Genomic DNA, 25304 nt, shown 5'->3' with positions numbered 1-25304 from the left:
CTCTGCACTGTCCTCCGGGTCTTATTTTATGCAGACAAAGCAGATATGTAGATTTGTTTTATATTTATTTTTTGCCTTCGCTATACACACTGCTCTACATACGTCTGGCTTTTGTCATTTAAAAAAATAAAATAAAAAGGCCTGGAGATCATTCCGGTTGATACATGAAGATCTGCGCCATTCTTGTCTGCGCCTGCATGGTATTCCATCGTGTGGGTGTGTATCATATTGCGTTTAGGGGGGCCTCCAGTCGTTTTGTTGTTTTTAATCTTTTGCAATATGGACGATGCTGTAACAGACAGCTTTGTACCCTCGTGATTCGGCCTGTGGAGAGAGTGCACCTATAAGATCAACCCCCAGCAGGAGGAGGACAGGGTCAAGGGCGTGCGCATTTGTCATTTGGCGGCTAAAGTTAAATTGCCCTCTTTTATCCTTCCCAACTAGAAAAATTTAAAAAATATGAACATATGTCTCTCCCACAAGTTTAATAAATACCTCTTGATTTCTAGGGATGCATTTAAAACAATTCATTAGATGTGTTATTTGCTTTCCTTATTCTCTTTTAATTGGAATATTTTAAATTTGACAAGCTATTTTATTTTTATTGTAATTTTTTTAAATTTCCTCCTTTATGAAGAGGGATGGTGGCTCTCTGTTTATAAAGCACTATAAACTTCCATTTAGATATATTTCTTTATGTTAAAAAAAGGTGAGGTGATTTAAAGAAAAACCACTTGTGAGTGCTAATACAGATGTTATCCAGAGAGGGCAAAAATTATGAGGGAAGTATCCTAATGGCTGCTCCCTCACATCAAAGTATTACCACTTGTTGAGCTTCTGTTGATGTGTTTTTCCTGTAACAGAGAATCATCGTCAACAACAGGACGCTTACTAGGGGCCTGGCAAGCTGGCGATGCTGCAGAAGCTGCCTTCTTCAGGGGCAGGTCGCTGTTCCTTTGTGATATTCTCGAATGTTTTCAGCTCCTGTCTCATGGATGGAAGCCAGAAATTCGGGCACCTGGCAGAGAAAAAGTCAATTCCAAATAGATAAATTGGAATAATTAAAGCCAGACAGTCCTAGAACATTAGGCTTCTGCGACTGGAAGGCGACAGCTTGCGGGGAGGCCTCGCTTTGCTTCCTGTGCTATAAACACGCTCATCTTTCTTCTCCCTTTGTTAGGATCACACAGTCTGTGGTCTCGCTCACCTACTTGGTAGATTGCGTGTGGCAAACTTTAATCAGGGCTCTGGCCTGCCCTGCTTAGGACCAGACATATCATATTCCTTACTGGAGTGATAAGGGGTTGCAAAATGTCATTCATTTTGGAAGAGAGGTTCCATGACTAAATGTTTGGGATACTTTGAGTTAAATAGCTTTCTTTGCTGCAGGCCTTTTCAGAGCATTTATTCTGTTCTCTGGCCAGAACCATGAACTCACGGGTCATCTCCAGGGACTGGTGTTCCATGGATCCACAGCCATGATGACCTCCAGGTTGGACTCTATAGCCAAGAGAGGACATTCTTGGAAAACAGGCAAACAAGGCCCGACAGAGCCCCCAGGAGATCTGTGACATGGTGGCTTGGAGCATGGGCTCAAGAACCTGAACCTCTCAGAATCCCAGTTTTTCCATCTCCAAAATGGAGCCAGAGAGAATACCCTACATCGCAGGGATGTGTGGGGATTGAGCAAGACCACACATAGGATATACTTTGCACCGGGCAGGCACAGGGGTGTGCTCAACAATGTCAACTTGGCCTGTGGATCGATACATGAGAACTCAAGTTCTCAGACTTTCTGTGAAAATACTCTCAGTCTCATGTATCTAAACTCACCAATAAGGGAAGGAATGGAAGGGAAAAGGAGGGATGGGAATCAAACAATCAAAAATGTTATTTTCTAGCTCGGCCGGCATGACTCAGTGGTTGAGTGTCGACCTATGAACCAGGAGGTCATGGTTCGATTTTTGGTCAGAGCATATGCCACGGTTGCGGGCTCAATTCCCAGTAGGGGGCGTGCAGGAGGCAGCCGATCAATGATTCTCTCTCATCATTGATGTTTCTATCTCTCTCCCTCTCCCTTCCTCTCTGAAATCAATACAAAGAAATGGAAAATGTGGAGCTTCTTTAAATTCTATTTAAACCAAACCAACTGTAAAAAGACATTTTTTTAGATAAGTGGAGAAAATTGAGCCAATTGGCTAATAACTGAATTCCAATATACTATTATATCTTAACAGCAGGATATTAGATGGTGTTAAGGACTTCTCAATCATGTTAGGTTGTGGTAACAGTATCATGTTATACTTTTTATTAAAGCACTTACTGGTTAGAGATATAAATCCGGAAGTATTTACAGGTGAAACGATATGTTGTCTGGAATTCAGTGTAAAAATACTCCAGCAAAAATGAGCAAACAATGAAATGAACCTGTCGGGCAGAGAAGGCCGGATGAAACCACAGGGGCCCGGGAGACAGTGGCCGAAGCGGAGTGTTGAGCGCTTGGGGCTTCCTTACTCTCTCCACACTTGTGTACGTTTTTAAAATTCCCTCCAAAAGTGTTAAGCGAATACAATTAATTTTTAAAATCTGGAGAGCTGAACTGAGAGTTTTCTGAGTTCAAATGAAAGGGAAAAGCTGGTGGGATTCTGCGAGGGTTTTGGTGGCGGCCCTGGAGCGCCCAACTCCGCCGCGGCTTCTCCACAGCCTGGGCCGCCTGCTGCCCGCCCAGGATCACACAAGCTCCCTGCGCAGTGATGGTTAGCACTGCCTACTGGGCACGCTGCACCAGCTTCCGTACCGCCTCACCGTCTATGGAGCTAACTGAGTTATTAGACTCGGAGCTGTGCGATGGCCCAGTTCACATGCGAAGAGTCCCCCTTCCAACGCAGCAGCCACGAAGTGCGTTCCCCTGGAAGTCATCATCAGTCATCTGGGTTGTTCCCAGTCAAGCTGCCTCTCCGATAAAGAATCCCCATTTGCTCTGAACACTTCCCTTAGTGGTGGAGCTGTTTATTTCATCTCGGCACAAACAGATGGAGGTGGGAGGATCAGCAGAAAGGCGCCCCCCGCGGTCTGACCCGGCGGGGCCTACGTTTTGAGTTAAGGAGTCCAGACCCTGGGGCCTCGCTCGGACGAACAGGGACCGAGTTTATTCCCCTTCAAAGCCTCGACCGTGGCCTGCTGACTGTGGCCCACAGACACCTGTCTCTGTGGTCAGGAGACGGGGCCTCGTCTGCTCTGCCAGCATCCATCAAGGCTAGAGAAGGGGCCTCGGTACCGGCTCAGGGCATGGCCTGACCCCCATGAAGGGATGGGGGTGAACAGTGTGGTTGCGGAAGAGCTACTGTGCTGAGAACCAATGACCTGGGCTCAGAGCAGGTTCCCAAACTCGCCTGAGGCCCAGGGTCCTCATCCGTGAGACGGGGCCGGACCAGGTGATGCAAGGACTCCCTCCAGGTACAGACTGAGCTTACGCGGCTGGAGGTCTTCCAGGAGATGGCACCAAAACCCAAAGTGAAATGTTTGTGAAATGTTTCGGTCCTTGGCCGAGAGGTATCGCTTACTGGTCAGGAAGGGAAGGAACCTGCAGCCAGATCGCCTCCACTGGGCACCGCTCCCACACTCACCCGCCCTGGGGCATGGGGCGTGTCACAACCTCTTGAGCCTCCCTTCCCCTGTCAAATGAGAAAACAGCAGGACCATCCTCACAGGTTTGATGAGGCCTACGAAATAAATGCATGTGAAACACAAGGACTTATGTCATAATTACCATATAAGAGTGGCTGCTACTTTTTATCAAGAAAAGTAATGCTTTACACACCTTTCCAGCCCTTGGAATCAAGCATGATGCGGTGAGGTTTTGAGAATTAATCAGACCATCTCCCCTAATTTTAGAGTGTAGGAGACATGATTCCTACTGAAGCTAGGCCCACTCTAAAATTCTCAGTAGATCAAAATAGCTTAACCAAGAATACCAGAAAACAAGTGTTTTTCAATGAATAAGAACAACCACTGCAGTAATTTTTTTTTTTTTTAATCTACCAGAGCCCAGCCGGTGTGGCTCAAGTGGTTGAGTGTTGACCTATGAACCAGGAGGTCACAGTTTGATTCCCGGTGAGGGCACCTGTCCCGTTGCAGGCTCGGTCTCTCATAGGGGGCGTGCAGGAAGCAGCCAATGAATGATTCTCTCTCATCATTGATGTTTCTCTCTCTCTCTCTCCCTTCCCCTCTGAAATCAATAAAAAATATTTTTTTTAAAAATCCACCAGAGAAAATATATGAGAGATTTCAATTAGACAACTCTCACCTAAGAAGTTCTTCCTGTAAAATTTATGTTGATCGTGTATCTCGCATACATTGCCTCGGTCTCTAAAGCCCAGATTACAAAAATCAGTTAAAGTCTATTTTTCCTAAAATACAAGATTACAAAATGCAGTTGCAGTCTATAGGCTGGAGGACTGGTACCTACTGTGAACTTGCGTGTTGGCACAGTAGTAATCACCACCACCATCTATTGCACACTTACTACATGTGAGGCATTGTGCTAAGTGCTTTAGACACGTTGCTTCATGTAATCCCCATTTTAGCTCCAGGAGGCAGGTATCATCCTCAGAGGGCTTACCTGGTGAGCCAGGATTTAAACTCTTAAATTTCAGAGTCTTTATGCTTAGCCACTGCATTCTCTTCCCTCGTGTTATATTTCAAGTATTTTGCAAACCCATCACCCTGAGCAAAAATTCCAGAATCCTTCCCGAATCAGACAACATAGAACATATGCAGGGCTTATCCATTACCATGTTAAAAGAAATTATAGGCAGTCTAGGTCAGAGCCCATCAACCTTGACATTGCTCATGTGTTGGTTGGGGTAACTCTTTGTCCCGTGCATTGTAGGATGTTTAGTAGCATCCCTGGCCTCTTCCCACTAGATGCCAGCAACATGGCTGCCCAACCCCCAGTTTTGGCCACCACACACCTGCCCAGACATTGCCAAGTGTCCTCCGGGTGTGAGTGGGTGGGGGAATTGCCCTCCGTTGAGAACCACTGACCTAGATGTCCGGACCATTCCTTCCCCATTCCTGCCCCACCAACGTTGCTTTCTACGCTTTGTCCACTCCTACCTCGAAGCAACAGATCTGAAAATCTCTCAGTAGGACAGGCAGGAAGAGCTTGGCCACAAAGAATTCAGAAATAGGCGACCCTTAGAAATCAGGTAGGCTGGCAGTTGGCATCAGGTCAGTATTTTCTTGACAAAAATGTCAACTTTACTTCCCCTGGTGCCAAGTCTGTTCATTTCATACAGAGTATATTCTCATGTTGCTAATAAATGTCGTGATTGTGAGCAACATAAACATGCTCATGACAATGAAAAAAGCAGGTTGAAAACTGCATGAATGCTGTAATGGCAACTAAAGTGACAAGAAGGACCTAACTAAGGGAGTGGTATCATGGGTGATGTTTCCCTCCCCTTTTTAAACTCCTTGTAATGTAACTTCCATGACACCTTCATGATTCGGAAAGTAAATTTTCAAATGGTGTCCCGCACACAGGTGCCCCTCCCTCTCCCCAAGCAGTGTCACCAGAACAGTAACCTCACACCTTAAAATTTAAGAAGTATTAAATTAAACTCCTTGAATTATCACCTAGATCCACAGTTTGACCCTAGTCAATGTCAATGACCTGTGCTATATCTGAATCACACTTAATAATTTATATAACACAGTTTGTTAAAATGCAAAAATTGCTAAATTTAGTTTCAATACAAAATTCCAATTTATTCTCCTATTGCCTGATCCCATTTGTAAATGTTGCTGAAACCTACTGTGCCTTGGACCCTCTGGGGGTGCCGGCACTACTCCCAGTGAGTCCCTTTCTTCTGAGGCAGCCCCAAGGCACAGGGTGGGTCTGATTTCCCTCAGGTGACCACCACATGCTTGTTCTATTCTACTAGAGGCCTGGTGCATGACATTTGTACACTGGGGGGAGGGGGGGGCGTGTCCTACAGCCCGGCCTGTGCCCTCTCACAGTCCAGGACTCCTTGGGGGATGTCCACCTGCCAGCTTAGGCCCGATCCCTCTAGGGATCAGACCTAAGCCAGAAGTCAGACATCCCTCTCGCAGGCCGGAGTTCTCGCAGTCCGGGACCCCTCGCTCTTTACTGCCTGCCTGTAGCAGAGGCGGGAGAGGCTCCTGCCACCACTGCTGCACTCGCCAGCCATGAGTCCTGCTTCCGGCTTCCGGCTGAACAGTGCTCCCCCTGTGGGAGCGCACTGACCACCAGGGGGCAGCTCCTGCATTGAGTGTTTGCCCCCTGGTGGTCAGTGCGCATCATAGCGACTGGTCGTTCTGCCATCTGGTCGATTTGCGTATTAGGGTTTTATTATATAGGATGAGCTCCTGTTTATTTGTCTTGTTTGTTCATTTGTTCTGGATCCCCAACTTCTGTTCCTCTTGAAATTTGGGAAACTTACTGGGATCCTGCCCTTCTGATAAATGAATGAATAAAATTATTTTATTTAGTTGCTTAAGTTGAGTCTAATTGATTTTTGCTTTGTGCAGCCTAATGAATCTTAACGCCTAGAGATCATATTTGAGATCTCTATGTTGTTCACATAAATATTAGGCCGTAAGCATTACTCTGATCCTCTTCCGAGCGGCGATGTTCTGGGATGTTCTGGAAACCTCCGGTAACGTCTTCTCGGGTCGTGTCTTAAGAGCAGGTGTGTTGGTTTCAGTCAGACTGATTTCAAGTCTCAGCTCACACAAGTCCCAGCCATAGTTATTCCGTTAGTGGGGAATGCGTTTGGGACATCTTTGGGGAAGCTTTACCACAAATACCCATTCTGCCCTTCTTCCTTCAATTATTGGAACCCAGGGCTTTAGCTGGGCATGTGGAAGCCTGACTAGAGAGTACATTTCCCAGCCTCCTTTGTACCAGGTATGGCCATGTGACTAAGGCCTAGCCAGCAGAATGAGGGCAGAGAGGACATGTACAAATTCCGAACCATGCCCTTGAAAGGAATGAATAAGGGTGCCCTTGCCTTTTCCCCCTCTTCCCCTTCTAGATCTCTGGGCTATGCACGTGATGGTAGGAGCCGGAAAGCTCACCTTAGACTCCGAGATGGAAGCAATATACCTGAGAGAAAAACAAGCTTCTCCCTCGTTTAAACCACTATATTCGTGGTCTCTTTTTCTAGCATCTAAACTTAACACACACATGCATAGTTGCTTTTTTCTCTTTGAGGAATTGACAGTCAATTTTAATGGGTTCCGACCAGGAGTCCATGGGTGTCGAGGACTTCTATATTTGTCATTTTTTTCTCTACATTCTTTTGGGCCTGTTTCACAGATGCATGAACTGGTTTTTCTTCCAGTAATAAATCTTGACCTTCTCCTTCTCTTCTTCAGAGTGGCTGTGACTACTGGTACTTCCTGTTGGTTTGTTTTTTTTTTAATAAAAATAAACACAGAACTAGTTAATTTTTAAAAATCATGATACCACGAATGTAGCCTACAATTATATATGTGAGACAATTATTCAGTGGAATGGTAGCAAATGTTTAAAAACCAGCTCTCAGAGGTGGGAAGGGAACCTGGATCTGTAGCATTTTTCAATTTCCCTGATTTAAAGTCTCCCCCAGAGCTGACATCAAGCTACTAACATGAGGTCACTGAACGAAGAGTTGGCAAGGGCCACCTCAGCACACTATTGCAATTATTTCTATAACCTTTGAAGAAAATGCTTTAAATACTAATTGCAAAAAACGGTGGATTTGATTATGTAGGATTCCCAGGAGCCTCTAGTATAGATGACTTAGAAATATTTTAAAAATGAAGGTGTTTATCTCTGAGGCATTGTTAAGTCTGGAAAACGTTGCCAAATATGAAGGGTATTTAATTTCACTTATCAGCCTGGCTGGGTGGCTCAGTTGGTTGTATCATCATCCCCTACACCAAAAAGGTTGGGGGTTTGATTGCCAGGCAGGGAACATACCTAGGCTTCAGGTTTAATCTCCTGTCGGGGCACATGTGGGCAGCAGCCAGTAGATGTTTCTCTCTCTCTCTCTCTCTCTCTCTCTCTCGCTCATCAATAAACATTTCCTCAGGTGAGGATTAACGATAATAATAAAAAATTAAAAAATAATAATTTCACTTATCAAACTATAGCTTTGGACTCCATATAAGTTTCACCCTTATTACAAGGCGTGGCAAAAAACACGTTTACAGTTGTGAGTCTGCAAAACAAAGTTAATGAAGCTATTGTGATCATCATAACCTGCATGTCGTTTTCCACACGAACAACTGTAAACCTAGGTTGCCCCCACCTTGTATTGGAAGAGCAGGATAAAGAGATGAAAGCTAGCAGAATGTTGGGAACACACAGTCATTCAACAAACGTGCGTCACACCTCCCGTCTGCCATGGCAGGAAGGAGAGGAACCAGGAGTGGCCGCTGTGCTTGGCCGTGTGTGGCTTTAACAGGACGTGTCTAGAAGTGAAGCTCCGTTTAGGAGTTGTTAAGATTTAGGATGGCTGGACCAAAGAGCAGTCTTTCTCTCCCTCCAAAAACACAAATTACAATGAAGTCTTCCATCTTAGTGTTTTAATTCAATTTCATATAAAGTTTCCCTCATCACAAACAAATACCGTGGGGCCTTGACTCATGAGTGTCCCGACTAACGAGTTGTTTGAGATACCAGCTGTCTCTCGGCTGATTTTTTGCATTGAGTTGATAGAGTAATTTGAGTTAACGAGCTCCTTAACGAGCTCCTTAACTAGCTCGGTCTCAGAACGAATTAAACTTGTAAGTCAAGGCCCCACTGTAGTGTTAATATCTGTCAAGACGAGGAAGTAGAAAGTGGGTTCCTTTGGGAAGGGCTGACCACACAGAGCAATCGCCGCAGTTACGGCTTTTTATTTTATTTTTTTAATCCTCACTTGAGGATATTTTTTCCATTGCTTTGCAGAGAGAGTGGAAGGGAGGGAAGGAGGGAGGGAGGGGGAAAGAGAAATATCGATGTGAGAGAGACACATCGACTGGTTGCCTCCTGCACCTGCCCCGACTGGGGACAGGGAGCGAGCCCTCAATCCAGGTACGTGCCCTTGACTGGAACTGAACCCCCGGCCCCTTGGTGCATGGGCTGGCGCTCTAACCACTGAGCACCACTGGCCAGGGTGGTTCTGGCATTTCTAAATGTGAAGGACAGTGGGATTAAAATATCAAATGCTGGAAAATCATGTGGATTCAAAAGTTCAACCTTTTCCCCTAAGGACATGGAGGAAGCCCTATTGCCTCATCAAGTCTTGTACATAATCTTAGTCCATAAACGTCAGCTTGTCCAGTGTCCACAAATCTTTCCCCATGGACCAGTGTGAAAACAAACAAAAATCCCTCTGTGAAAACACACAGCTGAAGCCATGCGATACCCATGGTCTGAATTCTTCTCTTACTGCAAACAGCCCTCTCCGCCCAGCGCCTGCTTTATTTAGGCTAGAATCTCGTGTTTTAATCCGCGACTCTGACAACAGCGCCAGGTGGGGAGAGCATTCGAGCATCCACTGAGAGCCACGGGAACAGAGGTCCTCGGGGTCACTGTTGCATTTGCAGGGAAGGAGCCACCTCTACTCTCTAGGAGTCACAGAGAAAGGAGGGGACAAGCGTATTGGATCTCAGGCTGTCGTGCTGCTGGTGTCTGGTGTCATCGCAGGAGTCACCAGTGGCCCCGACTGTAAGTCCAACTGGCAGATGGCTGGATGGCCTCCGGGGCTATCCTGGGCTTATCTTCTTGGCCGGAGGCTCCTAGCTCCCGCCCAGCTCACGTCAGGAGTGGCGGGGAGGTGTCCAGCGGCCGGATTCCATCTACAAGCAGAGACTATGCACCCTGGGGACATCCAACCAGGCTGCAGTGAGCTCCCGGGCAACTCTTTCAAGAGGCTAGATCAGCGGTTCTCAACCTGTGGGTCGCGACCCTTTTGGGGGTCGAACGACCCTTTCACAGGGGTCACCTAAGACCATCGGAAAACACATATATAATTACATATTGTTTTTGTGATTAATCCCTATGCTTTAATTATGTTCAATTTGTAACAATGAAATTGGGGGTCACCACAACATGAGGAACTGTATTAAAGGGTCGTGGCATTAGGAAGGTTGAGAACCAGTGGGCTAGATGGACACTGGAGCCAGACTTCATCAGACTGCAAGTCCGGCCCTTCTGAACAGTCGAGTTTTCCAGAGTGTTCTGGCTTGTGCATGGTTGGAAGCCACGCTGCCGGCTTTGAAATGCTTACCCTCCACCACCTGCTCCAGATTGCGGGGGGGGGGCGGGGGGGGGCGGGGGTCAAGGCTCATGGGCTGGTTTGTGTGGGGCTGCTCGACACCCCAGGGTCACGTGACCACGTGGATGACCACAGCATGCTTCTGGGATTCTAGCTTCTGACAATTTCCCCCGTGGCTCCTCTGGCAGGCTGTGGCTTTGGATGGTATTGGGGGACAGTGCTGTCCTGTACCTGCTGCCACCAGGAAAACGCTGCATGTTTGGTGTCTGTATAAACAGTGTTCTTCAGAGTTCCTTGGGCTGCAATTCAGTGACAGGGATCGAACCAACCTGAAGTACAAGCAGTTTACCGGAATCCTGGTCAACGACATACTGCGAAGCCGGAAGGCAATACAAAGAAGCAGAACGGAGTACAAATACAAAGTAAAACGCACGAGCCTGGCTTCCAGGCGGTGGAGGAGGCGAGATCTGAACCAAGTGCTTCCTTGCCGTCTCTCCTCTGTGAGTCCGATCGCCGCCCCCAGCGGTCCGGAGGATTTAGGTTAAACTGTATTCGTGAACGAACCGCACAAAATCACCCATTTTCCAGTCGAAAAGGTAGAATGTCAGCAGTTTCATGTGGTTCAACCTAATCATCAGTTCTGTTCTCCCAAAGCATCTTGACCTGTACGGCCCTGTTTCCAATCTGTCTTGTGAATAATCAGGCATTTACATGAGCTTTTTCCTCCACTTGATTCCAAGCTCCTTGAGAACATCTCCAGCACCTTACGCTTAGTAGGGGAACAAATGAATGGCGGGAGTGGGGGAGACAGAGAGAGAGAGAGAGAGAGAGAGAGAGAGAGAGAGAGAGAGAGAGAGAGAGAGAGAGACCCTGAGCAGTGTGCTGATGAAAGGCTGAATCAACAAGGCCCCAGCCCAGGACGAAATTCCCTCTGTGGCTGCTCAGTGAGACACAGAGGGAATTTCACACCGTCAATCCCGGTTCAATAGTGGCACTGCTGGCACTTTGGCTCAGGTAGTTCTCCGTTGTAGGATGCACGGGCAGCATCCTGGCCTCTACCAGCTAGATGCCACGGGCATATCCTCTACCCCCAGCCCCACTCAGCCATGACAAGCAAAACTGTTTCTAGCTCTAGCTGGTTTGGCTCAGCAGATAGAGCGTCGGCCTGCGGACTGAAGGGTCCCGGGTTCAATTCTGGTCAAGGGCACATGCCCGGGTTGTGGGTTTGATCCTGAGTGTGGGGCGTGCAGAAGGCAACCAATCAATGATTCTCTCTCATCATTGATGTTTCTATCTCTCTGTCCCTGTCCCTTCCTCTCTGAAATCAATAAAAAATATATATATAATATATAAAAGTAAATTCAAACAAACAAAAATAATCAGCTTACATACTCTCTCTTTAAAATGTAGGTCCCACCAAATCTTGGTTTCTGATATAACCTTCTTGCCATTAATTCCTCAGTTCAGGCTCGACCCCCGGCCCTGGTCAGGGTGCATACGGGAGGCAACCAATCGATGTGTCTCTCTCACATCAATGTTTTTCTCTCTCTGACTCTCCCCCACCCTTCCACTCTCTCTAAAAATCAATGGAAAAAAATCCTCGGGTGAGGATTAACAGCAACAACAAAAAATTTTTTTAAAAGAAAGAAACATTAATGATGAGAGAGAATCATTGATCCACTGCCTCCTGCATGCCCCCCACTGGGGATCAACTAAGCCTGCAACCCGGGCATGTGCCCTGACAGGGAATTGAAAGTTCCCCTCCTGGTTCATAGGCTGATGCTCAACCACTGAGCCACACACAACAGTTTTAAATGCAGAAGCAATGTCAAAAGTTACAATAAGCCTAGCCAGTTTGGCTCAGTGGATAGAGCGTCAGCCTGAGAACTGAAATGTCCCTTCAACTCTGGTCAAGGGCACATGCCCGGGTTGTGGGCTCAATCCCCAGTGGGGGACTTGCAGGAGGCAACTGATCCATGATTCTCTCTCATCATGGATGTTTCTATCTCTCTCTCCCTCTTCCTTCCTCTCTGAAATCAATAAAAATATATTTAAAAAATATTTTTTAAAATGTTACAATAATATGATCTTCCTTCAGCAAGGTACTTTACAGGGCTTTTTCCTCTCTATATTTTGCATTAATTTTTGTAAAGTGCTTTCATGGGAGGCTGGAACATACCTACAAAAGAATATTCAATGTGCAAGCACACAGGGTGCCAATGGGGCATGAAACGGCGCAGCCATAGACGCAGAATACCACCTCCGCCCTTGAAGGCCCTGTGTGCTCCTTCCTGACCTCATTCCCTCGTCTGCCCTCAGGAGAGAAGGCTGTCTGTGTTCACATTTATTCAGTCAACAAACATGTTACCGAACACCCCACTTTGCTATGAGCCGGGCTCTGTGCTTCATTAAAGGCAGCGAAGAAAGCAAAACCTTTCCTCCCTGACTGACAGCACTTTCACCTCAGCGACTTCAGTTTTGCTTGATGTTCTCAACATCCCAATGAGATGCATATAAGCAACTAATAACCACGCTCCCCCCCCCCCCCCAATCTCACTAGTAGATGAGGCATTGCAGCTCGGATGCAGACTTGTCCCAGGTGGCAGGGTTCCCAAGTGGCAGAACCGGAGCAAGAGCCAAGTGGTCGCCTCCCTCCTGTCCCCCTCCTCCCATGGCACCACAGCACCTCTCCTTTCCTGGCCTCTCTTCCTCTTCCCTTCCCACTCCCTCCCCCCTCCTCCCCGACCACACCAGGGGGCCAGTCACTGGTAGGAATGCCGAGCTCTGTAGCCACAGCTAGGCAACTGCAGAGCAGAGAGATGGGCAGGATTGGGAGAATCCCAATAGCTCTGCTGGATTCAAGACAGACCAGCCTGCATGTGTGTGGGGGCCGGGGTGGGTCGGGGGATAGGGGATGGTCTCTGCAGGGACATAGTCCCCAGCCGGGCAGCCTTGCTCCCAGCCATGTGGGTTCATATCAGACCCCCACTCTCAAGTTGCACTGTATCATACAAACAAAGCCATCTTTTTGTCTTTTCCTTTGTATTGGAAACATGGTTATTTGTGGTTGATTTATTGGTTACTTAAATTGGAAAACTTGGAGCCATTTATTTACAACCCAATCTCTGCTTCCCTTGTTGGTATTCTTTGGTCAAGATCTTCCTGTAAACAAAAATGCAGATGCCTCTGGAGGCCCAGATGATCGTGAGGGGCCCCCAGAGGCCGCCCAGAGGTGAGAAACGGTGTCTATTCAGTGCACTACTCTGACCAATCGGCAGGCACTCTCAGGGGTGTTAGGAAAGTTCTAGGGCCGGGATGAATCCGTGATCATGGTCTCTGGAGAAGGGCGGGGGCGGGGGGGGGGGCAAGGGGGAGGCGCTTATGTCACAGATTTATCAACACCCATGTGGCTGGTCATCGGCCAAGATGGACCAAGCACCAACGTGAGCCCCGGATTGGCAAGGCCCATGGTACCCAGTGCCTGGCCTGCCTCAGCATGTGGATCAGGTACTAGCAAGCAGTCAATGAGAGGGGCTGCAAAGAGAAGCCTGGGGGAGGCCTTGGGGCACTACGCCCTGCGGGTCCCTCCCCCGGGATCTGCCACTGAGCATCTGAGGCAGGGCCTGGGGCTGCCTGGGTTCCAGGGGGGAGCTGGATGTGAAGGGGAGAGGGAGGACAAGCTGGAACCTGGCACCCCTGCGCCTGCCTATCACGCATCTGATGCTGACCACCTCGAGAGAGTAATGACTGCCCCTTCCCATTCAACTCCCACATCTCAGACCCCACTCTACCTCAGGCCACAGGGAAGGGGATCTGGAAATACAGCTGTCAGCGTACAAACCTCCATGCTTGAAGAGAGGGTGGCAGGTGGGGGCAGATACCCTGGCGTTAATGAGAAACAAACACTGCAAAGGTCCCTACTTCAGAGCACTAGAGGTGCTGAGACTGCGGTGTGTGGCAGAACTGCTGGGGAGAGCTGTTGAAAAGGCAAATTCCTGAGCCTCGTCTCCCAAGATCCCAAGGTGGGGTCTGGGCACTGTTTTAACAGGGCCCGTAGGAGACAGTGATGCACACGAACGCTTGAACACCACTGACCTCAACCTTGGGAGCAAATAAGTTATTCGTCCAGCTCCAGTGGCCTGCTGTTGACAGCCCTCCGTCAATAACCTGCCATTTGGGGGCACTGGGACGGTGCCCCAGTTGCCAACGTTGCCCCAAATTCCCTCCTGAGCTGGACTTTGATGGGCCCTCCATCTCCCTACCCCGAACCCTTTCAAAAGCAGATTGGCGATCCACTCCCCACCTCTTCCCTGCGGGAGCTTGGGTGTGGCCTGAGAGCGAGAGGAATCTCACGCTGATGCTGCCAAGGAGCTAATGGATTGGGAAAGTCAGAGATACGCTCCACCCTACAAACTGGGTTTACTGGTAACCCACACAATTGATATGTCATTCAGATGATCACCCTTTAATAGTATGCATCTGACGCCCCAAAGGGCGTGGGCGTCCAGGCAGGGCACAGGTGAAGCAAGTGACTGTGATAGGAACCCGCCTTAGACGTCAGGATGACCACACTCACAGATCATCCCACGTTGCTTGTTTGCTCTGGGGCTCTCAGACCCTACCCTGGCCACCGGCCGACTCATCCCGCCTCCTACCCAGCACCATGGGAACTTTTGACCCAGTCACCAAAGCTACTGGCAGTGCCAAACTCTAGCTAGTTCCTTGGGGAGGCCAGGCAGGCAAGCAGAGGATCATGGGGCAGGACCTGGCGTGGCCTGGCGAAGGTGCAAGGCCGAGCTGAGGGAAGACGTTCCTACAGAACTCCACAAGGTGAGAGTCAAGGCCAGTCTGCACCCTTCCCACACCTGCCTTTTCCGCCTTTGCAAACAGAACCATGAAGGAACTGGTTCACATTAAAATGCCTTTCCCTGTCTTCTCACACGGAGGCCAGTCTTAGCCGTGCTGCCTGAACAAATTGGTGGGCAAGGGTTCCTGGCACATGAACGTGCCTTGACCACCCTTGGAGCTGGTCAGGAAGCAGGTCCACCCTTGAAGAGCCTGACTCCATAGGTGAGACTGGGAAGCTGAATTCTCAACAGGTGCCCCCAGGGATCCAGGTCAAGGACCAGCCTCTGGAAACAGTGTCCCAGGCAGAATGCTTGTGGAGGTGGGGCGGGAAGAGGAGGAGGGGGAGGACCAAAGTAGGACTCCATAGGCTGGTTGGGCAGGCAGGTGGCACACAGGTGGGGGAATGGACTTAAGGAGAGGCAGCATGCATCGTCCCACCAGGACCCCGGGAGAAGGGAGCGTTTCCCTGTGTCCATTTGCCTGTGTTCCATGGATGGCTGACTCCCAGCTCCTAGCAGAGCTCGGACTAGAGCGAGGCGACTGAGGCCCTCAGAGCACAACCTTGAAGGGGAGGCTCATTCTCAAGGGCCGGCCCTGCACTGGCCTGACCTGAGAGGGAGCGCCTGCTTACATGTTGGGCCTGGTGCCTCACTCACCTCGTCCTCCGTCTAGCCCCGGCACCTACAGCCATGCCTGGTGCACGGCAGGCCTCTGTAAATATTTGCTGGGTGAATGAATGGATTTCTTTAACAGACCTTTACTGAATGCAAACCATTACACCAGTTGTGGGCAATTGGGCGTGGGGGTGGGCCCAGAAGAAAACCACAGCCTAGACACGAATTGGACACAGATCTGGCTCTGAAAGAAGTTTAGGATCTCGTAAGGTCAGCAGTCCGGGAAATGAAAAAGGCAAGGGAGCGAAGGCCGGTGGAAAGGGAAGTGCTGGGGGCAGGAGGGAGGGGGTCAGCGATGTCTCTGCTCCAGGACATGCTCGAGGGAGCAGAGACCCTGCCTCTTCCCACACATCCCTGGGCCTGGCGCAGCACAGGCACGTGGCGGGCACGCGACATACATTTGCCACGGGACTGAACGGCAAGCGCCGGCCTCAAAGTGTCGAAGAGACGCTCGGTGTGCTGTGCAGCTTTATGAGGGAGTGCAAGTCCCGGAAGCAGGTGCCCAGGATTAAGTGATGCTCATACCGAAGGCCCACTGACGACCCAGCCCCGTGGTTCCCACACGTGGTTGATGAGCAAAACCACCTGAGGAGGGTTTGGAAAATACTGACTCCCAGGCCCCATCCCAGTGGGACTACCAAGTCTGTATTTTCAGAGTCAGGACTCCGGGATGTGGGTTTGAATCCCCTGGTGCAGCTCATGAACACCCAGGCCCGGAAACCACTGCTCTGTTCAGAAGGAAAGGCACCAGCTTTTTGAGAGCACTGGGCCCAGGCTCCAGGAGTGGCCACGGTCCTCACACACACACACACACCAGGCCGTGCCAGCAGGCCCCCTCCCCTCAGCCCCTGGCAACAGCTGTCTACTTTCTGTCTCTACAATATTGACTGCTCTCAGTACCTCACTGTCTCAGCCCGTTCAGGCTGCTGTAACAAAAATATCATAGGCTGAGCGGCTTAAGCAATAGACAGTCATTTCTTAGAATTCTGGAGGCTGTGAGTTCCAAAAGCCAGATGCACCCCTTCCTGGTTCATAGAGGGCTGTTTCTGCTGTGTCCGCATCTGGTGGGAGGGGTGAGGGAGCTCTCTAGAGTCTTTTATTTTTTTAATTTTTATATATTTACTAGAGCAGTGATGGCGAACCTTTTGAGCTCAGCGTGTCAGCATTTTGAAAAACCCTAACTTAACTCTGGTGCCGTGTCACATATAGAAATTTTTTGATATTTGCAACCATAGTAAAACAAAGACTTATATTTTTGATATTTATTTTATATATTTAAATGCCATTTAACAAAGAAAAATCAACTAAAAAAATGAGTTCGCCATCACTATACTAGAGGCCTAGTACACAAAATTCGTGCACTGGGGATGGGGGTGGGGGGGTGTTCCCTCAGCCCAGCCTGTACCCTCTCGAAGCCCAGGACCCCTCAGGGGCTGTCTGTCTGACATTCTGCTGTAATGATCACTTAGGCTTTTATTATATAGATTGATTTCAGAGAGGAAGAAAGAGAGAGAGAAACATCAATGATAACAGAGAATCATTGATCGGCTGCCTCCTGTACTCCCCACACTGGGGACCGAGCCTGCAACCCAGGCACCTGCCCTGACCAGGAATCAAACAGTGACCTCCAGGTTCATAGGTCAATGCTCAACCACTGAGTCACCCCGGCTGGGCTAGAAAACTATTTTTAAAGAGTTATCTTCTGTCCAGGGAAATGCTTTTCAGACTGCACTGAGGAGAAAGGATTTTCCAAATTAAGGACCTGTTACAGAACACTCGCAATTATTTCAACAGGTGGTCAGCAAAATAGAGCACACATGTAAACTTATTTGCAAAGCAGAGATGGTATTATCCATGTTGGTCACAGGGCTGCTATAAATATTAAACAAGACAATATAAGAATGTGCTTGGAATACAGCCTTGGCTCAATGAGTATGAGAGATTATTATTGGTATTACGACGCACAAAATCTAGCTGGTAAATTGCTTTGTGAGGACATGGTCATGAGACAGCTACAAAAATGATTAGGAATCTATAAAAACTGCCCATGGCAGAGTAAAGGGAGGGAGGTTTTTGAGTTTAGAAAATAAAACTTGGTGAAGGTGACAACTTCCCCCAAGTACAGGAAATAGTAACATTGTCTGTAATGCCATATTCAAGTACAGGGTACAGTAACTTGTGTTAACTAGCATATACTTTACAGTATACAATTTACCTATTTTTGTGCCTGTATGGAGACATATGGAATAAATATATATTTATAATTACTCAAGTGTTCATTATCCAATTCCTTGAAGTTAGGAAGTTGAATAGTGAAAATATTCTCTAATAAACCAATTACTTATAAAATTGGCCCCTACTAAAACACCTCTTTCAGCTAATACTACTACCCCTGCCTCATGATAAAGCTTTAAAATTAAAGTCCAAGTGAAATGATATATATGAATATATAGTACATATGAATAAATACATAAATGATATATAATTTTGTCAGAAAAATACATGCAGAGAAAAGTAACACAATTTATTCTTTGAGAATGAGTGCATATTTGCTATTATAACTGAGGTTTGCTAAATCTAACAAAACATATTTTAATATCATTTAGTTTTATTTTCCAATATGAAGTTCCCATCAAACTTTCCCCCCACTGATTACAAAACTAGTCTTCTCCTTTTAGATGTATTCATATAAAATGCCCTTGCCTGGTAGCAATTATCCTCAGATGTGGGAAGAGAAAGAGGGAGTGTGAGCAAGCGGCCGCGACCTTTCTCTCCAGTTGCCTAACGAGCTAGGTAGCATTCGAGACAAACATACCCACTGTCCTCTTTTCAGTCTTATGAAATGGAAGGAGGTGGACATTTTCTCTTAGCAGAGAAGGCCCTAGGGTTACCGGAGTTCTCTTGTCAGACTTTGGTTGGCAGAGTTTGTGGGGTGAGTTGGAAGTAGAGAGCAACATTCAAATCAGATACTTCAAAGACGCTTCAAAGTTCACACCTCCACTTGACTTCCAATTACCATTTGAATAAATTCTTAGAACTTCAGAGCTAGAAAACATTTTTTAAAAAATTGGTCCTCGTCAAATACGTTTGGAGGCAACCACATTCATACGTAAGAAAACTAAGAGAAAGTGGGTACGTGGCTTTCCCGAGATCATACTGCCTACAACGGCTTGACGGATCCAAGACCCACGTCTCCTTAGTCTAGAGCTGTGGTTGGCAAACTGCGGCTTGCGAGTCACATGTGGCTCTTTGGCCCCTTGAGTGTGGCTCTTCCTAAGCCTTAGGAGTACCCTAATTATGTTAATAACAATGTACCTACCTATATAGTTTAAGTTAAAAAAAATTTGGCTCTCAAAAGAAATTTCAATCGTTGTAGTGTTGATATTTGGCTCTGTTGACTGATGAGTTTGCCGACCACTGGAGAGCTGCAGTCTCAACCTGGGCTGCACAGTGGAATCACCTGAGGAGCTTCAAACGTTTCTGATGGCCCCAGCCAGTTGGGCTCAGCGGATAGAGTGTCAGCCCGAGGACTGAAGGGTCCCAGGTTCAATTCTGCCCACGGGCACATGCCTCGGTTGCAGGTTCGATCTCTGGCAACCAAAAGATATGTCTCTCTCACATCGATGTTTCTCTATCTCCCCATTCCTTCCACTCTGTTTTTAAAATAAATGGAAAAATATCCTCGGGTGAGGATTAACAACAACAAAAAACTTCTGATGTCTGGGTGCCACCTCCAGAGATGTTGACTTCAGGTGGTCTTGGGTGTAGCTGAACTGGGGATTTTTACTAGTAAGAGCTCCCCAGGCGAGTCTAACAGGCAGCCAAAGTTGAGATCCATGATCTTTCCTACTTTTTGCTCTGGCAAAAGGACTGATGTCATTTCTCACGACAGCCCTTCCTATCCTTCCAGTTTTCCCCTCCCAGTGAATCCTATTCCTTCTCTACTGTTGCCATATCCATCCAACAATTTGTAAAGCCCAAGGCCAGGAAAGGTGGAGCTCAGGCAGCAGCCAGTGGGTGGAGGAGGGAGGCAGGGCTGGGGATGGGGTGAGGGCGATGAGAAAGGCATTGGAAACCAGAGCTGCGGGACCCTAGTCCACCCAGCAGCCTCTCACACTGGGCAGATGGTCGATTTCACAGCCGAATCTACCAGGGAACCAATAGCAACACTCTAGCAGCAGCCATATTCCCCAATTTAAGTTGAAATATTCTCCATATGCTGGGGTTTCAGATTCTCTCCTGGAGCCGCAGGCAGCAGGAGCTAACCATCCCAGTCCTAGCTGACAGCGAATGACTCTTGGAGCTGAAAACGATCGGCTACTGTGGTGACGGGAGCATGAAGCCAGGCCCTGGACCAACCCCTGAATGTGCGATGATCTTTTCATTGCACTTAGTTGGGTGTATAAAAATGAGCTTTGGACCCTGGACTAGAAAGGCAGTGGCGAGAAAACAAATTTCAAAATTATTCTCTCCTTTAAAAAAAATTTTTTTTAATTGATTTCAGAGAGGAAGAAAGAGATAGAAACACCAATGATGAGAGAGAATCATTGATGGGTCGTCTCCTATACACCTCTCAATGGGGATTGAGCCTGCAACCCGGGCATGTACCCTGACAGGGAATTGAACCATGACCTCCAGGTTCATAGATCGATGCTCAATCACTGAGCCACACTGGCTGGACAAAACTCATACTTTTAAGTAAGTATGAGTTATACTTACTCTACCTTTATAATTATTGATGTACAGAGAGATGTCCATGGTAGATTAATTTTTTAATGCAGGTTATAAAATAGCATATTCTATTATATAGAGAGAGGGGGAGGTGAGAAAGAAGGGCAGAGAAAAAGAGTCTGAAAAAATATATATCAAAATGTTACTAATGGTTAATTCTGTGTAGGGTGATTGTAGGAGATTTTAATTTTTGAATTCTTTGTATTTTTTATTGTTTATAATCAGCATGTATTCCTTTTGTGTGTGTGTGTTTTTTTAAAAAGGCAATAAGGCTATTTTCACTTTGTAAGAATCAAAATATTAAATAACTGTGTTTTACTGCCAGTTGGAACCTTGCAAAGCCACTGAATCACTTAACTACTTCCCCTCCTGGGGAGATAAAAAAATGGGCAGAATGGAGAGTGGAAAAATTTAATTAAAAAAAAATCCCAAGGTAAAGTGCTGCAATATGCCATGGCCTTTCTATAGCGGGTCAAGTTAGGTCCTCCATCGCCTCCGTGAGCCAGGCAACCCTGATACAAAGCAGACCTGGATCGGTGAACTCCCTTCCTTCCAGCTGCACATGTATTTCCCTGTCAGAGCACTCAGCAGAGAGCTCCGGGGGGCAGGGGTGGGAGGATGGGTGTGTGTGTGGGGGCGGGGGCGGTCTTCCAGCTTTAGTACTTCCTACTTCTCCAAGTTAAAATAAAACATTATTTCTTACTCCAATTTTTCGTCCTCCTCTACTTGATTGATTTTTCTAGTCCACTTTGGGGCTTCCTCCCAGCTGTTTAAGATCCTTTATAAAAAAAAGAAAAAAGTATTCTTATAAAATAAATATTTTTAAAACCGTGGCTGTCACTCCAGAGCTGAAACACACACACACATACGGTCTCCGATATCGCTTGCAGCATAGCCAACCACTCAAAGCCCAGGGACACCCCCGCACACAGAAAGGGTAGGGGACTCTCCAATGGAAGGGAAGCAGGAAATCCCACCTGCCTTGCCCTTCCATTTATTGTTCATGATTCTGTGGGTCAGGAATTCAAGTAGAGCTTATCGCTGCTTGGGCTGTGTCAGCTGGTCAGGCCGGGGCGGGGGGGGGGGGGGGCCCAGGTGGCCCTGCATTTGGAGGCTTGGTCCTGGCTGTTGGTCGGGGTGCCCTGGTCTCCTCCCGTGGCCATTCTCTCTTCACATTTTCTCTCTCATTCAGTAATTCACTGTAAGCTCCTCTGCCTAGTGGCTGGTTCCCAAGAGGGTGAAAACGGAAACATCAAAGGCTTTCCTAAGACCTAGGTGCCCAGTCCCACAGCGCCCACCCAGGATTCTATTGGTCAAAGCGAATCCTGGAACAAGAGTTGGGGAAACAGCCCAGCTGGTGTGGCTCAGTGGTTGAGTGTTGACCTATGAACCAGGAGGTCACGGTTCAAGTCCCAATCAGGGCATGTGCCCATGTTGTGGTCTCGATCCCCATTGTGGGGCATGCAGAAGGCAGCTGATCAAAGATTCTCTCTCATCAATGATGTTTCTATCTCTCTTGCTCCCTCTCTTTTCCTCTCTGAAATCAATAAAAATATATATTTAAAAATACTGTTTAAAAAGAGTTGGGGAAATCAACTTCACCTCTTGAAGCAGGAATGGCAAAATCCCATTGGAAAAGATTATATGGAATAGGAGGTGTTGTAGCCATCTTTAGAAAAAAAAACTACTTAAAGAGTTCAAAATTAAAAATAAATATTTTAATGAGCTTAAAAACCATGGTAACTAAGTATAATAAAAAAACTAATAATAATCACCAGAGGGGATAATTTTTTTTTTTAGGTTGTCTGACACTTTTACTTTCTGAATCAGCCCTTGCTTGCCTCTTGTCGCCATTTTGTTACATTAGGCCAAGAAATCCTACGTGCAGTGTATACGAAAAAAGTACTTGCTGTGTCGCCCTTTGCCAATAGTTCACCATGTGCTGTTCCCTCTCAGTCACCTTCTCCCTTTGCCTGTATTTCCCCGCTGCCCACCCTCAGTTTTCTTACCTCTGATTCTTCACTCTTCCTAGGGGATGTTATCCAATCCTCTGGCTGCCACTTACATGTTAATGACTACCCCTCCCCCCCTTTTTTAATCCTCTCCCTAGGACATTGTCATTGATTTTTAAACAGAGGGGCTAGGGAGAGAGAGCAAAACATCGATGTAAGAGAGAAACATGGATTGGTTGCAAGCCAGGCATGTGCCCTGACTGGGAATCAAACCTGAGACCTCTTGGTGTATGGGATGACGCTCCTACAGACTAAGCCACACTGGCCAGGGCGACTCCTACATTTTCATCTCCAGCCCAGATCTTTCTCTCCTGGGCTCCAGACCTGAAATTCCCACTGCCTCCTGGGCATCTGTATTTCGATGTGCCACAGGTAATCTCATCTTTACATGTTCTAATTCAGATTTGGCATTTTCTTCCTCCCCATCGAAAGCTCCTGCCTCCCCAGAGTCCCTTCCTTGAGCTTAGAGTCTTGTTTTTGTCCTGTTTCATCCAGTGAATCAAGCCAGGAACCCAGCAGTCCTCCTCCACATCTCCCTCTGTCCTCGTGCCCACATCCAATCAATGACCCAATCCTGCTAGTTTCTGGTGCCACACTGTCTCCTGCCTACATTACTACAAACACCTCACTGGTGTTTGAACACCATCCCACCCCCCCACCCCCCGCCCATCTATTCTCCACACGGGGCCCACATGAGCTTTCTATAGCATCGTCCCTGGCTAAAGCCTGTTGGTAAGTCCCCAGTATCCTCTGGATAGAAGTTCTCCATCTACATTCCTTAGCAGGGCACACAAAGGCCCTTTATGTTCTGGGCTGCTTTCTTTAACACCCTGAGCTCCTCATCCTACCTCTCTAATCTGTAATCAGACAGTTTAGAGCATCCTGAATCCCCAAAGTTCTCTCTTTTCTCTACCTCCCTCCCGCAGGATCAGCTGGGGGAAGCCTTCCCTGACCCCTTCCTTGGCCCTCCCGGGACATTCTGTACACACCCCTTTCTTAGCACCCACCACTCTACAGTCATGCCTGGCTCACTTACTAGTATTTACTTCTCCCACTAGGCTGGAAGCTCCTTCAGCACAGGAGCTGTGTCTTTTTTATGGTTGTTCCTCCGAGTTCAGCTCGTCCCTGGCACATGGTGGGGCAAGGGATGAATGCTGATGACACCCACCGGCTGGAAGGAACACAGAGATGACTCCTGGGTACAACGTGCTTTAATATCCATAACTGACCTGCGACATCTTCACTGTCAGCCCCTCCTCGCACTTCCTTCACTATTCTGACCGAAGGAGAACCCAGCCCATCAGCAGGAAGGTGACATCTCTGAGGGACTGCTGACTCCTGCCCAAGGGCTTTCTCTCACTCATGCCCAAGATGAGACTTCCATGCCTGGCCCTGCCGTGATACAAGCTAGGGAAAGGCATGGAAGGATCCAGACTTCTGCCTAGGCACCAGTCCACATTCTATCTACAACCCCAGGGGGTCTTCAGAGAGGACCTACAGTTTCATTTTACCCGTTTAAAAACCTTGAGTGCCTCTTCTGGAACAGACACTGAGCCAGAAAGATGATGCTGACGTGGCCCCCATCTTGAAGGAGCTCGGATCTGGGTGGGACACCGGCAGAGTTTAGTTTTGTAAAAGACTCCTTGCAATAAGGTGTGCCGCGTACTTTGCTCTGATCGTGGAGGTGTGGAGGAGTAGAGGAGAACGAGGAATTCATCTCGGAGTTATCAAGAAAGGTGTCAGCAAGGTGGCAAAGGAGCTCATAGGATAAAAATGTGCATTTCTTCCTAGACACTAGGCCTCCTGCTGCACTTGAAAGACAGTCTCAGTTTCAAACGGGGGCCTGTACGTTCATCAGTCCTCTGGCTCCTCCTGCCTCACTTTTCCAGCTCGGTGCCCTCCTCCTTTCCCCAGCACACTCTCACCTCAGGCCACAGTGCACCACGCGGGGCACGCTCCTTCCTGCTCTCCTAGCTGTTTCCTCTACTCAGGTGCACTCTCGGATCGGCCTGTCCTCTCATTGGAATCTCAGCGGTTCTCAACCTGTGGGTCGCGACCCCTTTAAGGGTCAAAGGACCCTTTCACAGGGGTCGCCTAAGACCATCGGAAAACACATATATAATTACATATTGTTTTTGTGATTAATCCCTCTGCTTTAATCATGTTCAATTTGTCACAATGAAATCGGGGGTCACCACAACATGAGGAACTGTATTAAAGGGTCGCGGCATTAGGAAGGTTGAGAACCACTGCATTAGATTTTCAGCTGAACAGTATCCTCCTCAAAGCAAGCTTCTCTTCCCTCCCAAACCAGACCAGTGGCCCACGGTCACATCACTCTGTTGCAATTCTAGGCATTACAGTTAATTCACTTGCCTTCGTAAGTGAATATGTGTATGTGTGCGTGTGCCTGTCTTGCCTACCTGCCTTTGCCTTCCCATCCAACCTTTTTGAGAGCAGGGAGCGGACCGGTCTTGTTCGTTGCTATTGTCCCAGTGCCCAGGGACTAGAACACATTGTAGGTGGCTTACAAACATGAACGTGTGTACCGTATGCTTGAGGAAGAGCAAGTCATTTGTTATGGCTGTGGGCAGGGGTGTGTCTGGGTGGGAGATGAGGTTGGGAGGGTGGGGAGGGAAGCTGGGGGCCCCCTGTAGAGTTCTGAATGAAATGGCCTATTGTCTCCTAGGCAACAGGAGCCAAGGATCATGTTTAAGTAGGGAGTGCCACGATTGGATCATGACTTTTTTCAAAAAGCCACTCTG

The 25304-nt window shown here is 47.8% G+C and overlaps 1 long non-coding RNA gene across 1 annotated transcript; it reads right to left on the bottom strand.

Annotated features, from left to right (window-relative positions):
• Positions 1-777: 777 nt before the first annotated feature.
• Positions 778-24442, bottom strand: LOC118670699. The gene is made up of 4 exons (XR_004972451.1): positions 23576-24442; positions 21231-21305; positions 3627-3722; positions 778-1018 (listed from the first exon to the last, which is right to left on the bottom strand). It is a non-coding gene; the product is annotated as an uncharacterized LOC118670699 (long non-coding RNA).
• Between the last annotated feature and the right edge of the window lie 862 nt (positions 24443-25304).

This window comes from Myotis myotis, unplaced genomic scaffold (assembly GCF_014108235.1).
Source record: "Myotis myotis isolate mMyoMyo1 unplaced genomic scaffold, mMyoMyo1.p scaffold_m19_p_16, whole genome shotgun sequence".
Classification (NCBI taxonomy): Eukaryota; Metazoa; Chordata; class Mammalia; order Chiroptera; family Vespertilionidae; genus Myotis; species Myotis myotis.
Note: the sequence above shows the minus strand (reverse complement) of the source record. Positions and strands in the feature narration are given on the sequence as shown.